The following is a 21,568-nucleotide window of genomic DNA, read 5'->3' as shown; positions in this document are numbered from 1 at the left end:
AGCAAAAATACACAGGAACGAAAGGAGATATAGACAAGTCCACAATTATAGTTGGAGACATCAATGCTCCTCTCCCAGAAATCGATAGAACTACAGGAGAAAACCAGTAAGGATATAGAAGATCTAACATTATCAACCAACTTGATATGATTAACATAGAACATTCCACCCAATAACACACATGAAATGTTCTATTATAGGGGCACATAGGACATTTACCAAGATATTCTGGGGCAAAATAAACCTTAACAAATGGAAAACAACTGAAAACTTAAAAGTATGTTTTCTGGGACTTCCCTGGTGGCACAGTGGTTAAGAATCTGTCTGCCACGAATTCTATCAAACATTTAGAGAAGAGCTAACACCTATCCTTCTAAAACTCTTCCAAAATATAGCAGAGGGAGGAACACTCCCAAACTCATTCTACGAGGCCAGCATCACCCTGATACCAAAACCAGAAAAAGATGTCACAAAAAAAGAAAACTACAGACCAACATCACTGAAGAACATAGATGCAAAAATCCTCAACAAAATACTAGCAAACAGAATCCACCAGCACATTAAAAGGATCATAAAACATGATCAAGTGGGGTTTATCCCAGGAATGCAAGGATTCTTCAATATATGCAAATCAATCAATGTGATAAACCATATTAACAAATTGAAAGAGAAAAACCATATGATCATCTCAATAGATGCAGAAAAAGCTTTTTTTTTAAAAAACATCTTTATTGGAGTATAACTGCTTTACAATGGTGTGTTAGTTTCTGCATCATAACAAAGTGAATCAGCTATACATATACATATATCCCCATATCCCCTCCCTCTTGCATCTCCCTCCCACCAGAAAAAGCTTTTGACAAAATTCAACACCCACTGATGATAAAAACTCTCCAGAAAGTAGGCATAGAGGGAACTTACCTCAACATAATGAAGGCCATATATGACAAACCCACAGACAACATCATTGCCAATGGTGAAAAACTGAAAACATTTCCTCTAAAATCAGGAACAAGAAAAGGATGTCCACTCTCACCCCTATTATTCAACATAGTTTTGGAAGTGTTAGCCACAGCAATCAGAGAAGAAAAAGAAATAAAAGGAATCCAAATCGGAAAAGAAGAAGTAAAGCTGTCACTGTTTGCAGACGACATGACACTATACATAGAGAATCCTAAAGATGCTACCAGAAAACTACTAGAGCTAATCAATGAATTTGGTAAAGTAGCAGGATACAAAATTAATGCACAGAAATCTCTTGCATTCCTATACACTAACGATGAAAAATCTGAAAGAGAAATTAAGGAAACACTCCCATTTACCATTGTAACAAATAGAATAAAATACATAGGAATAAACCTACCTAAGGAGACAAAAGATCTGTATGCAGAAAACTATAAGACACTGATGAAAGAAATTAAAGATGATACCAACAGATGGAGAGACATACCATGTTCTTGGATTGGAAGAATCAACATTGTGAAAATGACTATACTACCCAAAGCAATCTTCAGATTCAATGCAATCCCTATCAAACTACCAATGGCATTTTTCACAGACCTAGAACAAAAAATTTCACAATTTGTATGGAAACACAAAAGACCCCAAATAGCCAACACAACCCTGAGAAAGAAAAACGGAGCTGGAGGACAGGCTCCCTGACTTCAGACTATACTACAAAGCTACAGTAATCAAGACAATATGGTACTGGCATAAAAACAAAAATATAAATCAATGGAACAGGATAGAAAGCCCAGAAATAAACCCACACACATATGGTCACCTTATCTTTGATAAAGGAGGCAAGAATATACAATGGAGAAAAGACAACCTCTTCAATAAGTGGTGCTGGGAAAAGTGGAGAGCTACATGGAAAAGAATGAAATTAGAACACTTCAAACACCATACACAAAAATAAACTCAAAATGGATTAAAGACCTAAATGTAAGGCCAGACACTATAAAACTCTTCGAGGAAAACATAGGCAGAACACTCTATGACATAAATCACAGCAAGATCCTTTGTGACCCACCTCCTAGAGAAATGGAAATAAAAACAAAACTAAACAAATGGGACCTAATGAAACTTAAAAGCTTTGGCACAGCAAAGGAAACCATAAACAAGACGAAAGGACAACCCTCAGAATGGGAGAAAATATTTGCAAATGAAGCAACTGACTAAGGATTGATCTCCAAAATATACAAGCAGCTCATGCAGCTCAATATCAAAAAAAAAAAACCCAATCCAAAAAAGGCAGAAGATCTAAATAGACATTTCTCCAAAGAAGATATACAGATTGCCAACAAACACATGAAAGGATGCTCAACATCACTAATCATTAGAGAAATGCAAATCAAAACTACAATGAGGTATCACCTCCCACCAGTCAGAATGGCCATCATCAAAAAATCTAGAAACAATAAATGCTGGAAAGGGTGTGGAGAAAAGGGAACACTCTTGCACTGTTGGTGGGAATGTAAATTGATACAGCCACTATGGAGAACAGTATGGAGGTTCCTTTAAAAACTAAAAATAGAACTACCATATGACCCAGCAATCCCACTACTGGGCATATACCCTGAGAAAACCATAATTGTGGTACATGACTCCTCCAAAAGGAGTCATGTACCACAATGTTCATTGCAGCTCTATTTACAGTAGCCAGGTCATGGAAGCAACCTAACTGTCCAACGACAGATGAATGGATAAAGAAGATGTGGCACATATATACAATGGAATATTACTCAGCCATAAAAAGAAACGAAATTGAGTTATTTGTAGCGAGGTGGATGGACCCAGAGACTGTCATATAGAGTGAAGTAAGTCAGAAAGAGAAAAACAAATACTGTATGCTAACCCATATATATGGAATCTAAAAAAAAAAAAAAAAAAGGTTCTGAAGAACGTAGGGGCAGGACAGGAATAAAGATGCAGACATAGAGAATGCACTTGAGGACACGGGGAGGGGGAAGGGTAAGCTGGGACGAAGTGAGAGAGTGGTATGGACTTATAGACACTACCAAATGTAAAACAGATAGCTAATGGGAAGCAGCCGCATAGCACAGGGAGATCAGCTGGGTGCTTTGTGACCACCTAGAGGGGTGGGATAGGGAGGGTGGAAGGGAGACACAAGAGGGAGGGGATATTGGGGTATATGTATATGTATAGCTGATTCACTTTGTTATATGTATATGTATAGCTGATTCACTTTGTTATACACACCATTGTAAAGCAATTATACTCCAATAAAGATGTTAAAAAAAAAAAGTATGTTTGAGACAACTTCAAACTTCCATACTTTCTGGATTAAAGTCAAGGCAGAATAGCCTGAGACTGCCTGAAAAGCCTGCTTCCATTTCCAACATCCTATCTTTGTGAAGCAGGGTTTTCTGCAGTGACAGCAACCAAAATGAGATTATGGAGTTGACTGGACATAAGCAACACACTTCAGGTGTCACTGTCTCCCATCACCCCCAGATGGGACCATCTAGTTGCAAGAAAACAAGCTCAGGGCCTCCCACTGATTCTGCATTATGGTGAGTTGTATAATTATTTCATTATATATTGCAATGTAATAATAATAGAAATAAAGTGTACAGTAAATGTTATGCGCTTGAACCACCCTGAAACCATCCCCCCCACCCCGGTCCATGGAAAAATTGTCTTCCATGAAACCCGTCCCTGGTGCCAAAAAGGTTGGGGACTGCTGATACAGATGCCTAACATATTCTAAACACTGAATTACAGTGCAAACACCTTCGGAAGCAAGATAAAACACATGACAGATCAATGGTCACCAAATAAACCAAATACATCAGTCGTGAATCGGGCAGTAAATGCTAATCCTGCACCTCTGAGTAATCATACATTCAAGTACCAGTTATGGCATTTTCTGCTGTGACACATGGTTCCTTAAAGGCAGATTATCACATAACAAAAATCATATAGTGTAATTAGCATTTTTCTATTAAAATTAATTTTAGAAAAATTATATACCTAGCATAATTTTTCCCCACTAAGGACTATCTATTAATATCTCACTAAACTCTGGGCCTGGAAACACAATATGGGAAATGCTGCCTTAAGCTTGCTTTTTTTTTTTAATTATCTGCTTTTGAGTAACACAATGTTCTGAAAGTGCTGAAAAACACTGGTTCAAGAAAAATATTTATAAACTTAGACCCCTGAAATGTGAGATAAAAACCAGAGCTTAAGAAAAGAGAGAAAGCACAGGAAATACAGAAACAGAAATACAGTTAAATGAAACTATGACCACATATAGGAATGGATCTTATTTAAGATTGGGTATGGATGTGTGCTCCAGCAAAAACTGGTTATTGGTTAGCTTTTTGCTCTGGATGACAAGTTGGACTGTAACATCTCTAGAGTGGGTCACTTCCAAGTCCTCTGCTCCTTAAAATTCAAGGGAGAGCCCTAGTTTGAGGACTTGTATCACAGATTTCTACTAATCACCGTTCCTACGCCTTTTCAATACAATGAAAGGCCACTAGGGGGACAAACACGCAGAAAAGCGCATCCTTATCAGTAGTGATCTCAAAAGGCAACAGATCCTATTACTCTCAAAGAGAGGTTTCTATGGTACGCAGAACCAAAACACCTTGCATCTAATCTGCAACCGAAATGGCTTTTCTGAAGTCTCCGTGGGCACTACGCGAAAAAAGCACGTATTCTGAATAGTCAGAAATGAATCCTACAAGCTGACTCAAATCTGAAAAAAAGGACATTGCAAAAGGTCTCCCCGAGTGAGTCAAAGAATTGCGGTGGGATGTGGCAGTGCATTCCTCTTTCCAGATGGGCTATAACTTAACCTTACGTTGGCAGAAGGACGCGTAGCAACGTTTTGTAAAAGGCCTTGTTTCTAGTATTGATATCCAATTCTGGTTAGCCACTGACAGAGGCGGTTAGCCACCACATTCCCTTCCCTCGCCCCTAAACGAGAGGAAATCTCATTTCCTCTACGGGCGTAAAAGTGAATGGACCCGCTTCCTCCCAATCCTCCTTTCTGTATCTCTCGCTCGTAGAAACAGATGTACGACACATATGCCGCCATAGGATGACGAAACAGCCTCACTACTGCAAAAGACAACAACATTAAATACCAGCGCGCCAGAAAAGCACCCATAACGCCACCCCAACTTCAGGCACAACACCAAAGCGCAAGCGCACTGGCACACTGTTACCCGATTTGCCCACTTCCCACTCCTGGTCTCCGCAGTTTCACTTCCCCTCATTTGCACATCTGCTTCCGGGGCATAGTAGGCTCGGCCCCTCCTCAGCTCTTACCCTCCTCTACCCGAGGAGGGGGGAGTCCAGGGGGTGGGGAAGAGTTCGTTGTTTGTTTACACGATGTGAGCGGAAAAAGAGACCAATAAAGTTTATTCTGGAAACAAAAGGAAAAAAACAGGGGTGTCAGAGAAAGGAGACGGGGGCGGGGGCGTGTGGCTGGGGCTAGCGAGGAGAGGCAACGAGAAGGAGAAAGCGGCAGTTCCGGTGCCGCCGCTGCGGCCGCTGAGGTCTCGGGCTGCTGCCGCCGGGCCGCTGGGGCTGGGGCCGCCGGCGAGGCAGGGCTCGGGCCCGGCCGGGCAGCTCCGGAGCGGCGGGGGAGAGGGGCCGGGAGGCGGGGGCTGTGCCGCCCGCTCTCCTCTCCCTCGGCGCCGCCGCCGCCGCCGCCGCCGCCGCCGCCCGCGGGGCTGGGACCCGATGCGGTTAGAGCCGCGGAGCCTCGAGGAGCCCCAAGCGTGAGTAGAACGCGGACTGGCCGGGAGCGGGCGCGGTCGGGATGGGACCGGGTGGGTGCTCGTCTTGGGCGGGGGCTGCCTGCCGGTCGTTTCTCCCAGCGTCGGCCCGCATCGGAGTTCGCCTGCGATCGCCGCTCCCTCTCCCCCGCCTGCTGCTGGCCTCACCCAGATGCAGAGGCGAGGGTTCGCCGCTCCCTCTTTTCTCCCTCTGGCCGCCGCCTCGCTCCTCGTTTCCTTCCTCTCCCATTTTTGGGGATGGGGCGGCTAGGACTGAGGAAGTGCGCCCAGGGCCGCCGCCCCGGCCGCGGTGGCTCGGTCCCCCGCGTCCTTGCACATCCACCCGGCCCGCGAGCACCGCGGCGTGAGGGATCCCGGCGCCGAGCCACGAGCTGTTCCTGAGGGGCTGTCACGCCCGAGGACTCCGGCCCCGCCAGCCCGGCGACCCTGCGTTTGCCTCATACTGGGTTTAAATCGCCCGGCTGGGGCTTGGAAGGAAAACCTCCCCCCACCCCGCAGTTCTCCTCCCACCCTTCCTCTCGAAGTTGTTTTTTTCGTCTTAACCGAGACAGTCAAACGTATTGGATCTTTCATTCATAGACCTGAGACGTTGTCTCGTGATTTGTGCCTTTACTAATTCTGTTATGTGGTGCCTGCTTCATAGCTCCTAAGTGGCTCGGAAAGGTAGGGTAGCGCCCAGGATTGGGCTGTGTAAACACCAGACGTTCGGCCAGTGTGTTTTGATCGCGGCTTGAGGGGTTTATTTTAGGATGCAAAAGGAATAGTGGTGATGGTGGCTAGTTACCAGACTTAGGAATCGAAAGCTCTTTTCTTGGATGTCAGTAATTGGGGAGCTGTTTACGTAGTTATATAAAGGGTAAGGGGAGCGCAACAAGAGGGGCCTCTGTAAAAACAACCTACATATTCTTTAGTGAAGTAGAGTTGTGATTTTGTTTGGTGAAGCTTCCTCATTCCAGCACTGCGCCTTTGTGCACATGCAGGACATGGGTTTGCGAGGCGATGTTTTGAATCATAGTTCGTGAGGCCTGGGAGAACCCCTAGAAAACTTGGGTAGGTGAACTCCTGGTAACTCAAGTCGTCGATAGTTACTGCGGCCACATTTGAACCACTGTGGGCAGTACTGATCGCATGTTTTCCTGCTCAGAAGATGGGTTCTCTAGGTATTTGCTTACATTGCACCGTACAAAATTTATTTGCTGGATTGCGTGTTGTTAAGGAAAGACCTGCAAAATACTTAAGGTACCATGTTGCTAATTTAATTTGTATAAATCAGAACACGTCTCTATTAATGGACTCCAGAAGCAATTGCAGTGTAAGAATTTGTTAATATGTCTGTGTATTCAAGTTTTAACATTTTTTAACTGAAGCATTGAATTCTGGTTGACAGCATAGATCTCTATCTAAACATCACATGTTTTGGAAAATTTTAATTATCAGATTAACTGTTCTGCAGTGTCATCAGCCAAAATTATCTGAAGAGGGCCAAGTGTGTGTGTGTGTGTGTGTGTGTGTGTGTTGGTGTTTTGTTTGGTTTTCTAAGTTTTCTCATTTCACGTTTTTGGATAAAATTAAATTTCATCCATGACGTTTTTCAAAAGTTTCTTGTGGGTTTTTCATCATTGTAAAATAGAGTGCTTTCCTATTAAAATCACAAAATAGGTCATTGAAAGAAGTGATAGCACATCGTAATAGTAATAGCATCATGAAATGAAAGTGAATGAATATTAACTTAATAGTTTATCATTGACTATGAATATAAAGTTTGAAAGGCATTCCTATCAGTTTCAGTTGAAGAGTTAGAAATGAACCACATATAAATGCAGAACAGTGTTTTTATATGTCTAAAGTTTTTTTTTTCAATTTTAAGTAAATTGGGTAGAGCATTAAAGAGATATCACTAAATACAAATGCTGTACTTAAACCCAAAAATTACTGCATGAAAGTGTATATTCCCATGGGCAAGATATATGTGAAAGGGAGACTATAAAAGTGCAGTGGCTTTGCCTGGCTCTGGATGGAACAGCCCTTCTTGAGGCAGAGCTTCCTTCCTGTCAGGGGAAGATCCTCTCCATCCCAAATAAGTATTCCCTTAAAAAAAAAAAGTAAATTTATAAATTAAATACATATATGATAAGGTAGATCATACATTTCCTAAAACAGTTTACTTTGTGTATAGCTTTCCTTATTAGTGCCCTTTACTGAATAAAGAATTTTTAACATTAACTATTACCATTTAAAGGGCATTTGCTCTGTTGATCTGTTTATTTGAAAAGGACTAACTTAATCCCGTTTGATCTCTTTAGAAACTAAAATAGTATTAAAAGGATCAGTTCTCTATTTTATTATTTAAATATCTTGAACTTCAAGGTAGGGGTGATTCTTTAAATGAAATGTGTTTCTTAAGCATCATAAAAGATTTTATCTCTGGTGAAAATATTTATAATCTTTAAAATTGTGCAACTTTAGAAGCATAAATCTTGGAAAACCATGGTTTATATTTTATTAGCATAGTTATTGAGCTGTTCTATTAAATATATTTATCTTGAGCTACACAACAGCCCTGTAGAGAAGGCAGTATTACTGTCTCTGAGAAATGACATTTTAATCTAAGGTCAGACAGGTGTCAGGTGACAACTCATTGACAAAACTAATGCTTTGTGACTCCTTTCATTTTATCATGCTACCTCTAACCTGCTCCAGCCTGCTTTTTAATAGGTAAAGAAACTAGGGCCCAGAGATACTAAGATCACCTTTTCCCTTATTTGCAGTAATAAATGTATATGTTTAATTGCCCATATAGCTTAAACAGTGGTTTTTGATCCTGGCCACATATTAGAATCATCTAGTTAGCTTTTTAAAAATATCAGTGCCGGGTCTCATTCCTAGAGATCCTGATTTAATTGGTCTGAGAGGGAGCCCAGACATCTGTTTATTTATTTTTAAGTTCCCCAGGTAATTCTAATAGACACGATTGTAAAGCCCTTGCTTTCGAAGACCTATATGATTTGTTTCTTGCTTCTCTCTCTAGGTTCATCTCTTCCTCCTCCTCCTACAGCTCCCTTGGCCTTTTCCTGCTTGATGTGCAAATGCTGTTTGCTTTTCCTGAAACATTTGCATATTTCATACCCTTTCCTTAACTGGCTGACTCCTACTCATCTTTCATATCAACTCCTTTGAAAAGTCTAGTCTGGGTTAGGTGCCCTTGCTTCCTGTTCCCATAATATCTTGTACTCCTCTGTCATAGCATTGACTCACTGCATTGGTAATTGCCAATTTATTTGTTGGTATCCTCCACCAAGATGTAAATCATGAGAAGGATAGGGGCTCTATCTTATATACAGTTGTATTCTCATTGCCAAGCACAGTAGCCAGTACATAATAGGCAGTTATTCACTGAATAAATAAATATATTGACAACAGACTTCTTTACAACATGTAATAATTTATAAATGCCAATTAAGCTTTTATTCTTGCCGAACACATTTATTATTTTTGGTCACTAAAAATATACATCCCTGCACCTGCCACACATATGAATTTTATTTGGAGACAGTTGAGATGTTCTAAATTAAATATAAATTATATCAAGAGTGATACTCAACCCCAAACACACACACACACACAAATAATTATACACAGAACTGTGCTGGAAATCAGGAGATACGAATTCAAATCCCAGCCTCATCACAAGTGTGTGACCTTGGGCAAGTCTCAATCTTTTTGGGCCTCAGTTTCCTTATCTGTAACATAGAGGAATTGTACTGAATGTTCTACATGGTACTCAGTGATCGTGCCTTAAAATCCTATGAGTACTAAAAATATTGACTTTGGAAAATCTGAACCTGCTTGGATCAAAACCTGGCTTCTATACTTACTGGCAGGATTACTTTGGACAGATTTCCTAATGTGTATAATGGGAGTAATTACTACTCAACAGAGTTGTTGTTGTTGTTGTTGAATTAAATGAGATAATATAGATCCAAGAAAGTTTTTGTCCTGGATCAGATGTTTAATACATGTTCATTTCCTTTCCCCTTAAAAGGTGTTAGATCTCATGATTGGACTTATCTGAGATAAGAAAAAAGACACAGTTTATGTAATAAATCCTGTTTTCCACTTTGCTGACTGCTAGCTTTACAGGTGTGACTAGGGACCAAAAACCACGTGGCTTTTAGTTTCATTTTCTTAGCACCTTATTCCACTGTCAAACATCCAGGTGTTAGTCAATCTGCTTGGGAAAGAATTATGCCTAGAAGTTTGAACCATGATGGGTTAGCAAGTGTCAAGCTATCTATACATCCATAATACATAATATGGAGGAAGGGAGAATCTAAACTGATAACCTTATGCCATCTCCAAAGATAAGTAAAATCAGACTTGACCATTCCAAAAGAATGGACAGATTAAAACTAAGGATGATTTACAAAAGAAGACCCAGAGGTTTTGGTGAAATCTCTGTTTGCCAGACCTTAAAATTCAGGAACATTTATTTAGTAATTTCTAGGAGATACAGGGAGTATACCTCTGCTCAGGACCAATTTCAGAATATTGTTCTCAATATCAGAAGTGGTTACAGAAAGCAGTTAGCAGACTAAAGTTATTGATATCTTTCTCTATTTGGGAGCCATGTATCTTAATTTTATATGGTTATTTTAACCTTCATTTATTTGGTAATAGAGAGTTACCTTACACACAATGTAATAGTATCTCTGCTGAAGTTTCTGGATACCAGTCTTATTTTTGTATAAAGCAAATTGACTTGTCTGAGTTCTCCCTTAAGTTTATGTTTAAAGTGAACTTTATCATCTTTTTAGAAAAAGTACTGTAATAAAAATTAAGAATAGCGGGTAGGAGAAACTGAAGTCTTAAGGGTGTAAAAAAAGAAGCATGAGGCAACACTCAGTGGAGTCTGAGGATTCGACTTAAAGGCTGGAGATTTCCATCATTCAGAAAGGTTATTCAACCTTAGATATACTGATAACGTTTTATAGACATTTATATTTTTCACATTTAATCCTTTATTAACATGAATCAATTGATGCTGGTTAAGGAATTTTTAGATGTTCTCTATCCCTCTCCTCAGCTATACAGTTTGGGGAGTTTAAAGTTAAAATGCTTCAATAAAAAGTTTATAAGTTTGTAGTAAAAGTGGTGGCTTAGAGTTTTTTCTTCAAGTTTAATATTCCTTACAGTGAAACTGTTTTTAGTATGGATTATGGTGCTGTGGTCTGGATGGCTGAAAGACTAAATTCCAGTCCCAAACTGCTACTTTGTATTTGTGTAAGGGGGAGAGGAGACAGACTATATCACATCTTTGCCTCTCTTTCTGTAATGATACAATAGGAATTATAATATGTTGCTTGCTAATAATTCATATAATTGAGGTAATTTAAATGATCCAAATTGCATAAAATTATTCATGGGAAAATGTATACATATTAATCATTATTTTAAATTTATACCTAGTACAAGAATAACATGTTTCATATTTGGTCTGACAATTAAACACTCATTTCTTCTGTATCATTTTGCTAGTTAGCTTGATAGTTTATCTAAATTGTACTCACTTATAAGAGGTTAAGTTTTAGTAACTTTTAGTATATAATTGGAATTGTTACAAAGGAGTCTCTGTATCAGGGCCAGCATTGCCATTTGAAATAAGTGTGGGATTTAAAAAAAAAAAAAAAAAGTAAGAATTTTTACAGGCCATACTTATCTGCTACACTTCAGATTTTAAATATTTGTGTAGTGGAAGCCAAAGAAGTCAGTGTTGTGATGTGAAAAAAGCTACATTAGGATAGAATCATTCTGTTCTGATCATAACTCTCTTGCCAAACTCACCAAGAGTTAGTAAGATTCAGTGGAGAGACACATCTTATAAAGTACTGTAGAGATTTAAAGCAATATTATGAAGATAATTTTAAGCATAAATTTTTTAACAGGAGGAGACCATGTTTGTGTTCATTCTTATATCCTCAGCACATAGCATAGTACCCAAAAGTAGGTGATCAGTAAGTGATATTTTTGCAGTAGAATCATAATTGGGAATCAAAACACTTTTCTTATCTTTCTATCAGTTAGTAGCTATATATTTTAAGCTATCTGAAAAGTATATAAATTGCTGTGCCAGTCTTAGTTGATCATTTACTGAGTATAGATTTGAAGTAGATAGGAAACACATTTCTATAAGTTGTTAACTAGTGCATATTTCTACTGATGTTTGTAGACATTTTTAACAAAGATTGATAGATTAGGAGAAGCTGTGTCCTAAAAGAACATTGGGTCAAGAGTCTGAAAATCTAGGTTCTATATTGAACTATTAACTAGCTCTTTGGCGTTAGATCTTGACCTTTTAGCACTTTTCTTTACCTGCAACATTTCTAAGGTTCTTTACAATTCCAAAATTCTATGAGATTCCTAGCATTTTAAAGTCTGTTTCTTTTTTTTAAATTTTTTAATTTATTTTTTTGGCTGTGTTGGGTCTTTGTTGCTGCACGTGGGCTTTCTCTAGTTGCGGCGAGCGGGGGCTACTCTTCGTTGCGGTGCACGGGCTTCTCATTGCAGTGGCTTCTTTTGTTGTGGAGCACAGGCCCTAGGCGCACGGGCTTCAGTAGTTGCGGCACAAGGGGTCAGTAGTTGTGGATCGCGGGCTCTAGAGCGCAGGCTCAGTAGATGTGGCGCACGGGCTTAGTTGCTCCGCGGCATGTGGGATCTTCCCAGACCAGGGATTGAGCCCATGTCCCCTGCATTGGCAGGCGGATTCTTAACCACTGCGCCACCAGGGAAGTCCTAAAGCCTATTTCTGATTTCAGGGAAGAGTAAGTTAAGCCACTCCCTAGAGGGAAGATGGTCCTATCTCAGTTTGTTGTATCTTAAGAAGCAAAAATCTTTTTTTCTGCCTTTTTATAAATTTTCACATATTTGAAGGCCCTTTGTGAAATTCTGTGACAGAGAAAAGCTGCCATCAGAAAAGAATGGACTGGAAAGATTTTCTTTCTTTCTTTCTGAAACCTTCAGTGACTTTGGAGGATCAAAGTTGTACAGGCATGGCCATTTTGGTTACTGGCAAAGGCATTGCCAGTAAGCGACTGACAGGCATTGAGAGTAGATCATCCATTGCACACCAGTTGCCAGGGTTAAGAAGGCCAAAAAACCTGTCACAGCACCCTTAATAGCCATTGGCAACCATCTTTACTTTAGTTAAAGACTTCTAGGAAAATATGTTCCATACTTTCCTTTGGTAACCCATCCCACTAGATGATTTTCAGAAAATATGTTCTAATCTTAGAAACATAATTCCAGAGGCATAGTAACCCTCTTTTTTCTAGATGTATCCTCTGTTGTGCAGACAAATATATGAAAAGATGACAAAAATAATTGTCCTTGTCAGAAAGCAATGGTGTGTATGCTGTTGATTTGTTGTTTCTATGAATATTCAAATTACCTTCAACTTTTGAATAGTTTTTAACCAGCAAACTGTTCAGGTAATTAGATATTATTTAGAGTTATTTTGAGTATGTACTCATTTTTCAACAAGCTAAGCAGATTTCTGTGGCTTTTCTTTGACAGATCATGCTTTTCCAAGTACTTTTCTGATGGACTAACTGCAGGTCTAGACCTGAAAGTACTATTGCATTTTGAAACAATTGGCTGCCTTTAGCCTAAAAGCAAGTGAATTGTGTGTGTGTGTTTTGGGTTTTTCCTTAGGAGGTTAACTTCTTGACAAGTACAAAAACCTTGGAGTTTTCTGCTAAATAAGCTGCTTTTCTGGAATATAGATTTATGGGGCATGTTATCAAAACTAAAGCAGCATTAATGGGAAAAATTGTCAGGAAAAAGATTGAAATTAGGCACAACTATAAAGTCGATCTGAAATCAAATCATATATGACAGCAAAGAAAGGAAAAATTATATTTTCACACTGTCATTTTTATATTTATTGTAAACATTAGTAGTAACATCATTTTAAAGTTATTTTTCCTATGAAGATTTCCTTAAAATCTAATGGCTATTATTTGCAATTGAGACCTTGATAGGCAGCATCTTAAAGTATTTATGAAAGTGATATTTGTACTCTTCTTCTCTAACTATATACCAGTTGTAAAAGTTGAACATGACTTTATCAAAGCAGTTTCTGTACTAGTCTTGATAATTACAATGGTAGTAAAATTCAAAGCAATTTATAATATTAGTGATTTTATGGTTCGGAGACTGGTAGTTTGTTTTCACTAGAAGTGACCAACTTTCAAATTTCTTAGTGATATTGTAGGACTAAGATTTCCTCAAAATCACTGTGAATAATTTTGACTATTTCTTTGAAGTGAAATGGCTCTTTTTACAGCCATGTGTTGTTCACAGACACTACTAATATACAGCTAAATGATCTACTAATGAACAACGACTAAAGCACAGCTAAATGTATCATGCGATGGTGTTTTGTTGAGTTTAAATATCAGATATATAAATTTGTTATGTACATTCCTCCTGCAAATAATTTTTTCCCCAGCCAAAATGGGATCAAGTAATCTGACAATGGTACGGAATATTTGAAGTCAGAACAGTCTTAGAAAATCCACAAAATATGGTCAGTGTATGTAGGCTTCTTTAATTTTTCTTTTCCTAAATATATGTCACAATGGCTAGGAGCATGTGCTCCGAAGCCAGACTGTCAAAATTTCTAGTTTTGTAATTGAGGGCAAATTATTTAACCTGTCTGGGTTAAATATTCTCTGGGTTAATACGTATTTTCTCATTTGTAGAAAAGAGATAATAGCAATACTACATCATAATATTATAATGAAGGTTAAATGCTGAATACATGAAAGCGTTTAGAACAGTGCCTAGTACGTTGTAAGCACTTAATAAATATCTGTATGCTACTTGAGAGCACTAACCATGTCATATTCATCGATTTATTTGGGAGCTTTAACATTTTGTAGTGAATTGAATCCTGTCCATTTTGAGGATTTACTAATGAATCCTTTCTCTGAAGAATGAACAGTAAGGTTCCTTTCTAACAAGCTTCTTGACATTACTGCTTGCTTTTTGTTCTATTATAACTTTTTAAAGTTTCATTCTCACTCTGGGAATTTGAATTCTATTTCATACCTAGTCCTAAGAGAAGTTAGCATATAGAGATTTAGCATGATCGGAATGAAGGTTTAGTGGACAGAAAGGAATTAAGTAAATGGACGTACATTTTTCACACCTAGTCTGAGCTTCCTATGGATTGTTTTCCCCTGTCCATTCCTGGAATCTCAGAATCCTCAGCAGATGTCCTTTTTCTTTTTCTTTTTTACTGAAGTATGGTTGATTTATAATATTAAATTAGTTTCAGGTGTACAACATAGTGATTCAGTATTTTTCTAGACTATACTCCGTTTAAAGTTATTATAAAATATTGGCTATCTCCCGTGTGCTGTACAACATATCCTTGTAGCCTATTTATTTTATACTTATTAATTTGTACCTCTTAATCTTCTACCTCTATATTTTCCCTCTACTTCCCTCTCCCTGCTAGTAACCACTAGTTTGTTCTCAATATTTGTGAGTCTGTTTTTGTTCTGTTATATTCACTCATTTATTTTTTAGATTCCACATGTAAGTGATAACATACAGTATTTGTCTTTCTCTGTCTGACTTATTTCACTAAGCATAATACTCTTGAGGTTCATCAATTTTGTTGCAGATGGCAAAATTTCATTCCTTTTTATGGCTGAGTAATATTCCATTGCATACATATATACCACATCTTCTTTATCTGTTTATCTGTTGGTGGACACTTAGGTTGCTTCCATATCTTGGCAATTGTAAATAATGCTGCTGTGAACGTTAGGGTGCTTGTATCTTTTTGAACTAGTGTTTTCGTTTTCTTTGGCTATATATCTAGGAGTGGAATTGCTGGATCATATGGTAATTCTATTTTTAGTTTTTTGAGGAACCTCCATACTGTTTTCCACAGTGGCTGCACCAGTTAACATTCCCACCAACAGTGTACAAGGGTTCCCTTTACTCCACATCCTCACCAACATTTGTTATTTGTGGTCTTTTTGATGATAGCCATTCTGACAGTTGTGAGGTGGTATCTCATTGTGGTATTAATTCGCATTTCTCTGGTGATTAACAAGCTTGAGCATCTTTTTGTGTGCCTGTTGGCTGTCTGTATGTCTTCTTTGGGAAAGTGTCTATTTAGTCTAATGCACACTTCTTAATTGGGTTGTTTGTTTTTTTGGTGTTGAGTTGTGTGACCTCTTTATATATTTTGGATATTACTCCTTATCAGTCATATCATTTGCTGATATTTTCTCCCATTCTTCAGGTTGTCTTTTCGTTTTGTTGATGGTTTCCTTTGCTGTGTAAAAGCTTTTAAGTTTAGTTAGGTCTCACTTGTTTATTTTTGCTTTTGTTTTCTTTGCCTTAGGAGACAGAGCCAAAAAAACATTGCTAAGATTTATGTCAGAGAGTGTTCTTCCTATGTTTTCTTCTAGGAGTTTTATGTTTTCCAGTCTTAGTTAGGTCTTTAATTTATTTTGAGCTTATTTTTGTATATGGTATGAGAAAATGTTCTAATTCCAGTCTTTTACGTGCAACTGTCCAGTTTTCCCAGCACCGCTTGTTGAAGAGACTGTCTTTTCTCCATTGTATATTCTTGCCTCCTTTGTCGTAGATTAATAATTGACCATAGGCGCAAGGGTTTATTTCTGGGCTCTCTATTCTGTCCAAGGATCTGTCTGTTTTTGTACCAATGCCATAGTGTTTTGATAACTGTAGCTTTGTAGTGTAGTCTGAAGTCAGGGAATATGATACCTCCAGCTTTGTTCTTTTTTCTCAAGATTGTTTTGGCTATTCGAGGTCTTTTGTGGTTCCATATAAATTTTAGGATTGTTTGTTCTAGTTCTGTGGAAGATGTCATGGGTATTTTGGTAGGGATTGCCTTAAATCTGTAGATTGCTTTGGGTAGTGTGGACATTTTAACAACATTAATTCTTCTAGTCCATGAACACAAGATATCTTTCCATTTCTTTGTGTCATCTTCAATGTTCTTCATCAGTGTTTTAGAGTTTTCAGAGTGTAGGTCTTTCACCTCCTTGGTTAAGTGTATTCCTAGGTATTTATTCTTTTTGATGTGATTTTAAATGGGATTGTTTTCTTACTTTCTCTGTCTGGTAGTTCATTATTAGTGTATAAAAAAAGCAGCAGATTCCTGTAAACTAATCTTGTATCCTGCAACTTTCCTGAATTCATTTATTAGTTCTAATAGTTTTGGTGTGGAGACTTTAGGGTTTTCTATATACAGTATCACATCATCTGCAAATAGTGACAGTTTTACTTCTTCCCTTCTAATTTGGATGCCTTTTATTTCTTTCTCTTGTCTGAGTTCTGTGGCTAGGATTTCCAGTACTGTGTTAAATAGAAGTGGCAAGAGTGGGCATCCTTGTCTTGTTCCTGATTTTAGAGGAAAAACTTTCAGCATTTCACCATTGAGTATGATATTAGCTGTGGGTTTGTCATAAATGGCCTTTATTATGTTGAGATATGTTCCCTCTATACCAACTTTACTGAGGGTTTTTGTCATGAATGGATGTCAAATTTTGTCAAATGCTTTTTCTGCATCTATTGAGATGATCATGTAGTTTTTATCCTTCCTTTTGTTAATGTGGTGTTTCACATTGATTTGTAGATACTGAATCATCTTTGCATCCCTGGAATAAATCCCACTTGATCATAGTATATGATCCTTTTTATATATTGATGAATTCTGTTTGCTAATATTTTGTCAAGGATTTTTGCATCTATATTCATCAGAGATACTGGCCTGTAATTTTCTTTTTTTGTAGTATCTTTGTCTGATTTTAGTATCAGGGTAATGGTGGCCTCACAGAATGAATTTGAGGGTTTTCTGTCCTCTTCAATTTTTTGGAATAGTCTGAGAAGGATGGGTGTTAGCTCTCCTTTATATGTTTGGTAGAATTCCTCTGTGAAGCCCTCTGGTCCTGGACTTCTGTTTGCCTCCAGCAGCTGTCTTAATAGCACTCTGCCATTGAAGCAGTACTTGTTTCATGTACTAGGTATTTCCTTTCCCTGTCTTTTTCTATGCACTAAGTGGTAATTGTGTCATATTGTCACATAGTTGCTATGTTACATGGCTTTTGTAGAATTCTCATGTCATGTTTTAAAGCTGCTTGTCTTTCACTTCTCTATTATACTTGCTATGAAGTCTTAATACAGATTTAACTTTTTTGTTATTATTCTGTTTGTTATCTAGTTTACACTGACTGGGCATTGTGTAAACCTTACAAGTCATTTACGTGAAAATAAGGAAAGCAGCCATGTATACTGAATATTTTCATCAGTTCAGTCTCTTAAGTATTTGCCTTAATCACTAATGATGCTACCTGGCATCACTGGTGCAAGTTTCTATGGCATCATCTACAGTAAGTCCCCTACACACGAACCTTCAAGTTGCAAACTTTCAAACGTGAGAACGTGCATTCGCATGTCCAATCACATAAGTTAGTTCACGTGTCTGGCATACATTGTCACGTGCGTATGGTTGTGCTTTTCTGTACTTTACTGTACAGTACTGTATAGAGTACAGTAGTACAGTATCTTTATTTCAAGCCCAGGATGTCTGGAAGCAAGTGTAAAAGCAGCAGTGATGTAGCTGGTACTATACTGTACTTTTCAAGGTACTGTACTGTAAGATTAAAAATGTTTTCTTCATTTTTTGTTTGTTTTTTACATATTATTTGTGTGAAAAGTATTATAAACCTAATACGGTACGATACTATATAGCCGATTGTGTTAGTTGGGTACCTAGGCTGACTTTGTTGGACTTACTCTCGGAACAGAACTCGTTTGTATATAAGGGACTTACTGTACCTGGTTTCAGTACTGTGGTTGGCACCTTATATAAATGAGACTATTAGTTCATATTTAAGTTTTTGGTAACTATATGTGAATTTATGTTTTCTTACCTCTTACCTTTTAACAGTTTTCACCAGACTGCTCTTGATGGTCATACAAGGTAACTTATTTTTCTCACGTTGATGATCCCATAGTCTATATCTCTCATGTACTAGGTTAATAATAACAATAAAACCCACACACTTCTTTTGTTTTTGTTTTTTTTAACATCTTTATTGGAGTATAATTGCTTTACAATGGTGTGTTAGTTTCTGCATTAAAACAAATTGAATCAGTTACACATATACATATGTCCCCATATCTCTTCCTTCTTGCATCTCCCTCCCTCCCACCCTCCCTATCCCACCCCTTCAGGTGGTCACAAAGCAACGAGCTGATCTCCCTGTGCTATGTGGCTCCTTCCCACTAGCTATCTGTTTTACGTTTGGTAGTGTATATATGTCCATGCCACTCTCTCACGTAGTCCCAGCTTACCCTTCCCCCTCCCTGTATCCTCAAGTCCATTCTCTAGTAGGTCTGCATCTTTATTCGCATCTTGCCCCTAGGTTTTTCTGACATTTTTTTTTCTTTTATTTTTTAAGATTCCATATATATGTGTTAGCATACGATATTTGTTTTTCTGTTTCTGACTTAATGTCACTCTGTATGACAGTCTCTAGGTCCATCCACCTCACTACAAATGACTCAGTTTCGTTCCTTTTTGTGGCTGAGTAATATTCCATTGTACATATGTGCCACATCTTCTTTATTCATTCATCTGTTGATGGACACTTAGGTTGCTTCCATGTCCTAGCTATTGTAAGAAGAGCTGCAATGAACATTTTGGTACATGACTCTTTGAATTATGGTTTTCTCAGGGTATATGCCCAGTAGTGGGATTGCTGGGTCATATGGTAGTTCTATTTTTAGTTTTTTAAGGAACCTCCATACTGCTCTCCATAGTGGCTGTATCAATTTACATTCCCACCAACAGTGCAAGAGGGTTCCCTTTTCTCCACACCCTCTCCAGCATTTATTGTTTGTAGATTTTTTGATGATGGCCATTCTGACCGGTGTGGGATGATATCTCACTGTAGTTTTCATTTGCATTTCTCTAATGATTAATGATGTTGAGCATTCTTTCGTGTGTTTGTTGGCAATCTGTATATGTTCTTTGGAGAAATGTCTATTTGGGTCTTCTGCCCAATTTTGGATTGGGTTGTTTGTTTTTTTGATATTGAGCTGCATGAGTTGCTTGTATGTTTTGGAGATTAATCCTTTGTCAGTTGCTTCATTTGCAAATATTTTCTCCCGTTCTGAGGGTTGTCTTTTCATCTTGTTTATGGTTTCCTTTGCTGTGCAAAAGCTTTGAAGTTTCATTAGGTCCCATTTGTTTATTTTTGGTTTTATTTCCATTTCCCTAGGAGGTGGGTCAAAAAGGATCTTGCTGTGATTTATGTCATAGAGTGTTCTGCCTATGTTTTCCTCTAAGAGTTTGATGGTGTCTGGCCTTACATTTAGGTCTTTAATCCATTTTGAGTTTATTTCTGTGTATGGTGTTAGGGAGTGTTCTACTTTCATTCTTTTACATGTAGCTGTCCAGTTTTCCCAGCACCACTTATTGAAGAGGCTGTCTTTTCTCCACTGTATATTCTTGCCTCTTTTACCAAAGGTAAGGTGACCATATGTGCGAGGGTTTATCTCTGGGCTTTCTATCCTGTACCATTGATCTACATTTCTATTTTTGTGCCAGTACCATACTGTCTTGATTACTGTAGCTTTGTAGTATAGTCTGAAGTCAGGGAGCCTGATTCCTCCAGCTCCGTTTTTCTTTCTCAAGATTGCTTTGACTATTCGGTGTCTTTCATGTTTTCATACAAATTGTGAAATTTTTTGTTCTAGCTCTGTGAGAAATGCCAGCGGTAGTTTGATAGGGATTGCATTGAATCTGTAGATTGCTTTGGGTAGTAGAGTCATTTTCACAATGTTGATTCTTCCAATCCAAGAACATGGTATATCTCTCCATCTATTTGTATCATCTTTAATTTCTTTCATCAGTGTCTTATAATTTTCTGCATACAGGTCTTTTGTCTCTTTAGGTAGGTTTATTCCTAGATATTTTATTGTTTTTGTTGCAGTGGTAAATGGGAGTGTTTTCTTAATTTCACTTTCAGATTTTTCATCATTAGTGTATAGGAATGCAAGATATTTCTGTGCATTAATTTTGTATCCTGCTACTTTACCAAATTCATTGATCAGCTCTAGTAGTTTCCTGGTAGCATCTTTAGGATTCTCTATGTATAGTATCATGTTATCTGCAAACAGTGACAGCTTTACTTCTTCTTTTCCAGTTTGGATTGCTTTTATTTCTTTTTCTTCTCTGATTGCTGTGGCTAAAACTTCCAAAACTATGTTGAATAATAGTGGTGAGAGTGGGCAACCTTGTCTTGTTCCTGATCTTAGTTGAAATGGTTTCAGTTTTTCACCATTGAGGAAAGTGTTGGCTGTGGGTTTGTCATATATGGCCTTTATTATGTTAAGGAAAGTTCCCTCTATGCTTACTTTCTGGACGGTTTTTATCATAAATGGGTGTTGAATTTTGTCGAAAGCTTTCTCTGCATCTATTGAGATGATCGTATGGTTTTTCTCCTTCAATTTGTTAATATGGTGTATCATGTCGATTGATTTGTGTATATTGAAGAATCCTTGCATTCCTGGGATAAACCCCACTTGATCATAGTGTATGATCCTTTTAATGTGCTGTTGGATTCTGTTTGCTAGTATTTTGTTGAGGATCTTTGCATCTATGTTCATCAGTGATATTGGCCTGTAGTTTTCTTTGTTTGTGACATCTTTTTCTGGTTTTGGTATCAGAGTGATGGTGG

At 38.1% G+C, this 21,568-nt stretch overlaps 1 protein-coding gene across 1 annotated transcript in view; it reads left to right on the top strand.

The window, feature by feature from the left end:
• The first annotated feature begins 5,595 nt into the window (after positions 1-5,595).
• Positions 5,596-21,568, top strand: part of PIK3CA (phosphatidylinositol-4,5-bisphosphate 3-kinase catalytic subunit alpha) — a 99,510-nt gene continuing 83,537 nt past the window's right edge. Inside the window, exon 1 of the mRNA XM_061193403.1 lies at positions 5,596-5,759. The gene's annotated coding sequence lies outside the window, so the exon portion shown is untranslated. The remainder of the gene's footprint in view (positions 5,760-21,568) is intronic.

The sequence above is a fragment of the Eubalaena glacialis genome, chromosome 6 (assembly GCF_028564815.1).
Source record: "Eubalaena glacialis isolate mEubGla1 chromosome 6, mEubGla1.1.hap2.+ XY, whole genome shotgun sequence".
Lineage (NCBI taxonomy): Eukaryota > Metazoa > Chordata > Mammalia > Artiodactyla > Balaenidae > Eubalaena > Eubalaena glacialis.
This window is presented reverse-complemented; position numbering and strand designations above follow the sequence as displayed.